The 8,359-nt window shown below is 45.8% G+C and overlaps 1 long non-coding RNA gene across 1 annotated transcript; it reads right to left on the bottom strand.

Annotated features, from left to right (window-relative positions):
* Positions 1-1,513: 1,513 nt before the first annotated feature.
* On the bottom strand, positions 1,514-2,604 carry LOC307215350. The gene is made up of 2 exons (XR_013838473.1): positions 2,163-2,604; positions 1,514-1,810 (listed from the first exon to the last, which is right to left on the bottom strand). It is a non-coding gene; the product is annotated as an uncharacterized lncRNA (long non-coding RNA).
* Between the last annotated feature and the right edge of the window lie 5,755 nt (positions 2,605-8,359).

Below are 8,359 nucleotides of genomic sequence, written 5' to 3'. Positions count from 1 at the left end.
TATCCGTTATGCAGGAGTTGATCCTGCCACCGTCAGGAGAATTGGAAAATGCAACATTATTTTCACACATCGCCTTACAAACTTAACAAAATAGCAACTGCTTCAGATGGAGTATGGGTAATGCTAACAACAAAAGACTAACAGATACAGAACCACGAACCCCCATCCCAAGTCTGGAGGTCAAAGAACCTCAATTCAGTGTCTAGTCGAGAGGGGAAAAGGCAGCTCTGAGCTTGCATAGGTGATGAAGGAAAGCACTGTGAAAGTTTGCCTATTTATTACATCTATATCCCACCTTGGAAACCCCCAAGGAACTTGAGGTGGTGCACATGGTTCTTCTCATTTAATTTCCACAATAATCCTATGAGGCAGGTTAGGCTGAAAGGCAGTGACTGGTTCAAGGCAACCAGTGAGCTCCATGGCCAGTTAGGGATTTGAACCCTGATCTCCCACCACTCTGACACTACACCACTCTAGTGCTCAAGTTCAAACGCTTATGAGCCTATCTCAGCAGTAGCGCCTGCCCAACTGCGCATGTCTAACTAAGCGCTAGGTTGCAGCCAAAAATGTTGTTTTCCTTCGCTTCCTGCTGCAGCAGCTGCAAGGCAGACTCAACTGAGCTGGGGTGAATCTGTAGGTTTGATTTAGGGTTCTAGCTACACGTACCAAGGCTGGCAATGACAACTCCTGATGGCTTCTGAAAAGTTTCCCAACACCAGTTGGACACATAGAAATATCCCCATTAATGTGAATGGACAATTTGCTGAAAGGATTGCTGGGGACATAGAACGTACCCATCCGTGTGTGTTGTGCGTGTGTGTTTTAACTGGAAGGAGAATACAGAGCAGAATTTCACAGATGGCTCACTTCTTTAACAAGCCATATCCAAGCCCCAGGCTCCAAAACATCTGACCTTTGAAAAGTCTGATTTAAATTTGTGTGTTTACATTCGAGTCAATCTCAAGCAAAAGCAATGAATTAGGCAGATACCAGATGACATCTGCCTGGGATTAACTCATGTTTTTTTCTACAGCTGTGAAATTCAGCGTTGGTTTGACAACATGTTGTATTGTATCTGCTGCTACTGTATATATTTTGCAAAGTGGATTGTCTGTCAGTCTGTCTGTTCTCTCTGCATTTGGATACTTCTTGAGATGTTGCTGCCATATCTGGCATGGCAGTTCCCAAGATGGAGGAGCCATTTTTGGTCTACATAGGAATAAAATAAAAACCTATTGGTGCCACGCCTCCAGCCAGAATAGATCAGTAAGAACTAAGTGTTCTCAGTGACCAAAGAACGTTGAGTGTTTGTCAGGGTTAAAAACAAAAACAAACATTGGAGAGAGGAAAGAAATGGAGTATTCTGGAAGGATATATTACTGGCAGGCAGGCACATTGAAAAGGAGCTCTCTGCTGCTACCACTTGCCATGTCATGTATAACAGTAAGAAAACTGATGCCTCAGTATGACTTTTGCTTAAGTTTGCATATTCCAGAAAGTATATTGAGATCGATTTGATCAAATGGCTTTAGTAACATTAAACAATGTGAATTGTTTTTGAGAAGACCTAGCTAATGTACAAAAATTAATGTGAATACTTAACATCAACTGTTCCTTTTAGGTCACAGCGACAATAACATTATTACACTTTGCGCTTCAAGGCTTTCTTACTCCATGCCAGCATCTCTGCAGGAAGTCTGGGTAGGTTGCCTTCTTACGGAACTTGTCGAAGATATTTGCATGTCTATTGTTATCACCCAGGAAAAACCATGTTTGACATTTCAGCTTTTAGAATAGCACGTCACATTATCTAAGAAAGTGAAAAAGCATAAGAAATTCATGTAAACATCTTGGTGTCTCTTACATTTTATATTACTTTGACATTATGTACAAGTAGCAAGCAATTAACTGTGAACTGGTAGCTTCGGTTGTTATATATATCAGTGCATATTCCTGCCAAATTATTCATAGTTAGAAGTCTCTAGGCTCTTTCATAGGACTTGCTTAGATCACAATTTAGATCTACAGCATCTGCAACAATCTCACATTATGCATGCTCAGACATTAACATTTTTTTCCACTTGCATTTTCTGTGTAGCTCCCGCAATTTTCTAGCGAGGGAAGTGATGCTTGCAGCATTTTTGATGAAGTTATGAAACTACCTTCTGCCAAGTCAGATCTTTGATCCATCTTGCCCAGCAATGTCTACTCGGACTAACAGCAGCTCCCCAGAGTCTCAGACAGAGAGCTTCATATCGTCTGCTACCCGGTGCAATTTACTGGAGGACCAAACCAGCGACCTTCTGCTTTCAAAGTATGCCTTCTGCTGCTGAGCTCTGCCCACCTAAGACCTGAAACAGAGAGATGCAAGCTCAAATTCATGCTTAGCCATGAAGCATCCAGCTGGCCTTGGGGCAGTCGCCGCTCTGTCTAACATATCTGACATGGTTGCTGTGAGCAGCGGTGGATGCTGGGACTGGTTCATACGATGGCAGGGAGGCTGACAGCAGGTGAAGCCAGAGACAAAGGCAGATGGAGCGGGCTGAGTCTACTTTTGTCCCCATCCTCCTCCCTGCCAAGTTCTACAAGGGCAAAACCGAGACTCAGGAGCAAACAGGCAGCCAGGGGACCCTTTGGACTAGCTGTAAAGCAAGAAGGTATGTGAACTTGGGAGGAATCAAGAAGAAGAAGAAGATTTGGATTTGATATCCTGCTTTATCACTACCCGAAGGAGTCTCAAAGCAGCTAACATTCTCCTTTCCCTTCCTCCCCCACAACAAACGCTCTGTGAGGTGAGTGGGGCTGAGAGTCTTTAAAGACTAGCCCAAGGTCACCCTGCATGTGGAGGAGCGGAGACGCGAACCCGGTTCCCCAGATTATGATACTACCTCTCTTAACCACTACACCACACTGGCTCTCAAGATTGAGTTTAGTGGGGCAGTGACCCATTTACCTTAACGGACCAGTGCCCATTGGTTGTAAGGATGAAGTGTGTGAGTTTGTGATCTTAAGCTCTTGGAGGAAGGTGCTGTAGACATGTAATACATGAAGGATTGCCATGCTCCTTCAGAACCTGCTCAGCCTTTGAAAGCTATTTTAGAGCCACTCCTTTGGGGGATCCGGTGTCACAGGTTAAGAAGTTGGTAACCAGGGAGCAGACCTTTGCAGTGGTGTCGCCCTGATTGCAGAAAGGTCTTCCCAGACAGGCTTGTGAGGCATCAACACCAGTGTGCCCTTACGCACCTTCTAAATTCTCCAGACTCTTTAACATAGTGCTGCATTTTTCTCCCTCTTTTATCTGCTGTTTTTATTTGACTTAACCTTTTCGGTTGATTGCTTCAGCTGGACTGTTGTACGGGAGCGTCTTCACCCCCATTATTCAGCCTGGACACTGAGGTCCAGTTACGAGGGCCTTTTGGTGGTTCCCTTATTGCAAGAAGTGAGGTTAATGGAGAACTAGCCAGAGAGCCTTCTCGGTAGTGGCACCCGTCCTGTGGAACACGCTCCTGCCAGATGTCATAAAAAGTAAAGGTAAAGGTACCCCTGCCCATACGGGCCAGTCGTGTCCGACTCTAGGGTTGTGCGCCCATCTCACTTAAGAGGTCGGGGGCCAGCGCTGTCCGGAGACACTTCTGGGTCACGTGGCCAGCGCGACGAAGCTGCTCTGGCGAGCCAGTACCAGCGCAGCACACGGAAACGCCATTTACCTTCCCGCTATAAAGCGGTACCTATTTATCTACTTGCACTTACGGGTGCTTTCGAACTGCTAGGTGGGCAGGAGCTGGGACCGAAAGATGGGAGCTCACCCTGCCGCAGGGATTCGAACTGCCGACCATGCGATCGGCAAGCCCTAGGCACTGAGGTTTTACGCACAGCGCCACCCGCGTCCCCTGCCAGATGTCATAGAGATAAATAATTATACAACCTTCCTTGGACATCTGAAGGCAGCCCTGTATTGAAACACTTTTAATGTGCAATGTTTTGTTGTGTTGTTGCTGTGTTTCTGTATATGTTGGAAGCTGTCCCGAGTTGCTGGGACAATCTAGTCAGATGGGCGGGGTCCATTATTATTATTATTAAATTATTATATACTGTACTTTATGTATAAGACTAGGTGTTGTTGTTTTTACTAAAAATAATGTTAAAAGGGGGGGTTAGTCTTATACACGGGGGCAATCTTCCCCCATTTTCTTAATTTTGAGTTCCCAAAAATAGGGGGCGTCTTATACATGGGGGGGTGTTATACATGGAAAAATACGGTAAATGTTTTAAATAAAATAAAATGAAATGGTTACTTGCCATCTGATGATGTCTGTCATTTTAGGAATTTACAACAATCTAACACAGCAGAATTGCCCTTGTGGATTTATTTTTTACTCAGTACTGCTTTGAACACTTCCTTTCAGTTTCCCAGCATGCTCAGCTTCCTATATAATTACTTGTCACCATTTTCTGAATCCAGGGGCTAATTGCGTGAACATCTGTCTTTTTCCTTTGTGCCCTTGGTGCAATGACCATTTATAGACATTTAAAGAAAAGACACTTAGAGCCATGGCCACTAGGGGGCAGTGACATCTCATATCTTTTGGTGCGGTCTCATCGCCACTCTAATATAATCTTCAGAAACTTAACCAGTCATGCAGGTATCGACAGCTGTTCTATCCAAGTGCTATTAGTAACACTGTTCAGTACAGTTATTATTTGCCTAGTGCTTCCACGCCACATTAGCACAGCATGTTCACTGAAGGGGTGCTCATAAATTCCATAAATATTTTCTAACTGTGCTCTAACCTAATGACACCAAACGAGAGAAAAAAAGGAAAAAGGAAAAAAAACACATAATGAGATCCTTACTAACGAGGTATTTCGGTGTGTGAAGAATGACAAGAAAAGCACATTCCAAAAAGAGTCCAGACATGCTCTCTATTAAGATTTACCCATTTATCTTCATTAAGAGCTAGTGCAGCAGAGCAGCTAACAGTGTGAAACAGACAGGAAATCCTCAATTCAGATCTCACCTCAAACGCCACAAATTCGCCAGGCTGCCATGCACAAGTCACTATCCCCTCAGCCTCAGTCCCTCTCTGTGCAACATGAGGGCAACAACCCCAGCCTCCCTCACAGGGTCTATTGTAAAGTTTACTCGGATAAAATACATGAAACACTTAGATCACTTGGAAATGCGCTGTATAAACAGTACGAATGAGAGCTCTGTGGATCACTTGAGCCATTGTTGCCTGCAATACTCACATTATTTTTGTTCTGCTGTGATCTCTGGCCATCAAAGGGGTTTAAAGATTTTTGAAGTGCATCAAAAAACCTCCAAAACTTGTTTAATCATAGGAAATAAAGGAAGATGGGGGAATGAACATATGCACTGCACAACCATGGCTCTTTCAGTAATTTGCCAAAACCAAGCATCCTTGAGCGGGAAAACCTCTGGCCCACAAGGGGATCCACTTTGGCCCACAAAACCCATTTCCCACAAACCATGCCCACCTGTCCATCACCCATTGCCCTTGGGCAGGGGTCAGTCCTGCTGGCTGCTGCATTGGCAGCGTAGTCTCCAAAGGGAACACATTGGCGAAGCAGACTCCTGATGTGTAAAATATAAAGTGGTAGAAGAAGAGTTTGGATTTGATATCCCACTTTATCACTACCCGAAGGAGTCTCAAAGCAGCTAACATTCTCCTTTCCCTTCCTCCCCCACAACAAACACTCTGTGAGGTGAGTGGGGCTGAGAGACTTCAGAGAAGTGTGACTGGCCCAAGGTCACCCAGCAGCTGCATGTGGAGGAGCGGGGAAGCGAACCCGGTTCACTAGATTACGAGTCTACTACTCTTAACCACTATACCATACTGGCTCTCGGGTTAAGAACTTAATTGATTCTGGAGGTCCATTCTTAACCTGAAACTGTTCTTAACCTGAGGTACCACTTTAGCTAATGGGGCCTTCTGTTGCTGCCACGCTGCCCCCACCTGATTTCTGTTCTCATCCTGAAGCAAAGTTCTTAACCCGAGGTACTATTTCTGGGTTAGTGGAGTCTGTAACCTGAAGCGTCTGTAACCCGAGGTACCACTGTACTGTAAAGAAGTGGGGTTTCCCCCCCTACACCCATCTCTGGTTGATGGGGCCCAGTCTATGATCCCACATTGCCAAAGAATGCAAGGAAGCAGATGCTGCATCCCTGCCAAAAGGGAGGGGCACGCGGTTTGCCCTGCAGCCACATGATGCCCAAGGAAAACCATCCTGCCAGGGGGTTCTGCCACCACCCCTGGGAAAAGTCCCCCAAATCTGAGACAGAGACACTCAGATTTGTTTCTGGACATCCTTGGGATTTGCCATGAGCCAAAGGCCTTACCCTACAAGTGTCCCGTTTAGATGGATTTCTGCAGTGTCACTGTGACCTTGATGCAATCTTGCATCATATTCTCCATGCAGAGGGTACAACTGACAAATTAAATGGAACTATTTTGCTCAGGAAGCCTGCACCCACAATCCTACACAAAAACGGAATTAAAACCAACCAAAGAAACTGGAATTACTTTAACTATTTGGGGTGGGGCAGAACTGTGATTTCCCTGAAATGGTCAAGCAGGGGTTGACAGAAGGCATGCACAAGAAACCAAAGTCACAAACTTCTGGACTGGGATACAAAGGAAACTGTATGAGGGCTGTGCTGATGATGCCCAAGCTGGTCTCTGCTGGTCTCTGGGAGACTGAGGGCTTCTTGAGAATGGGAACAAGAGACACTCACTGCTCCCTTTGCAAACATTCCCATTTGCACTGAGTTAAATGTGTTGCCTAGTTTGCCATTCAGAATGTAATCTTCTCAGTCTGTAATCTACTTTTCCAGAAATGGGGAACCTGTGGCCCTCCAATGTTGTGCTCCAGCTGACTACCATATGTCCCAGTGAGCACGGCCAATGGTCAGGGAAGATGGGAGTTGTAATCCAGCAACATCCATCAGAACGCAAGTTCCCACCCCTATATTACGGTGCGTGGCAGTCATTGTTCCCTGTGTCCGGACAGAATGTGTGTGTTTGTGTGTAGTTTTCATTGACTCCAATATTTGAATCCTTGGGGGAGTTTATTTTTAACCTAGTTGCCAGATGGAGATGAAGAATTTACAACATATTTTAGACAGCAGTTTGAAAACATCAGTGCTTACGAGAGAGAGAGAGAGAGAGAGAGAGAGAGAGAGTTATGTGCGCACTATTTTGCCAGATATACAGTAAATAAAATAATAGTGAAAACTCTTTCTAGGTCCTGGAAAGAGACACCATTGTCTGCTTCCTGTTTCATCAGGTACATCATCTTAAAGGTAAAGGTAAAGGTACCCCTGCCCGTACGGGCCAGTCTTGACAGACTCTGGGGTTGTGCGCCCATCTCACTTAAGAGGCCAGGGGCCAGCGCTGTCCGGAGACACTTCCGGGTCACGTGGCCAGCGTGACATCGCTGCTCTGGCCAGAGCCAGAGCCAGAGCCAGAGCCGCACACGGAAACGCCGTTTACCTTCCCGCTGGTAAGCGGTCCCTATTTATCTACTTGCACCCGGAGGTGCTTTCGAACTGCTAGGTTGGCAGGCGCTGGGACCGAGCAGCGGGAGCGCACCCCGCCGCAGGGATTCGAACCGCCGACCTTTCGATCGGCAAGTCCTAGGCGCTGAGGCTTTAACCCACAGCGCCACCTGTGTCCCTCCGCCACCTGCGTCCCTCTTCATCTTAGATTATTCTAAATGATGGGGTTTAGGATTTCATGGAATCCAGCCCAGAGCTTGAACCCCTCTGTCACTCCATCTAATAGCAAAATCAGCCAAGTGCTTCCCTGACATGATTCCAGCCACTGGAAATAGAGAGGGAGATATTAGCATTCCTTCCTTGCTTTTCAGTGCCCAAAGGCTTGCTCCACAGGTAGACTACTATACTCTACTATGATAACAGCTGAAATTCCTGTTGATGTTGAACCTTGGAGACTTGTAGAGAGCCATCAGTCAGGGTTGCATGGCAAATGCTTCATCTGTGGAGATAAGGGGACACATTGACTAGCACTGGCAGGCCAGAGAAGGAGAGCTTAAATAAAAGATATCCAGAAGATGGCTGTGTCATGGTTTCTCCCAGAAATACCAGTGTCCACAAATCTTCCTTTTTGGTGTCCACCACTGACTGGTGGACCATGCTGTAGAAACACTTATAATTGTAGTATTCTGGCCTGTGCCCCTTGGGAACTAAAAAGCATCTATGGGATGGATTCACCAACCAAGACGACCTACCTGCTGGAAGATGAGCTCATGAAAGACTTGGGTGACTTTCCATCCATCTCTCACATTTATCACAACCGCAAGATACAGTTTGTTCAGT

This window comes from Podarcis cretensis (genome assembly GCF_951804945.1).
Source record: "Podarcis cretensis genome assembly, chromosome: 4".
Lineage (NCBI taxonomy): Eukaryota > Metazoa > Chordata > Lepidosauria > Squamata > Lacertidae > Podarcis > Podarcis cretensis.
This window is presented reverse-complemented; position numbering and strand designations above follow the sequence as displayed.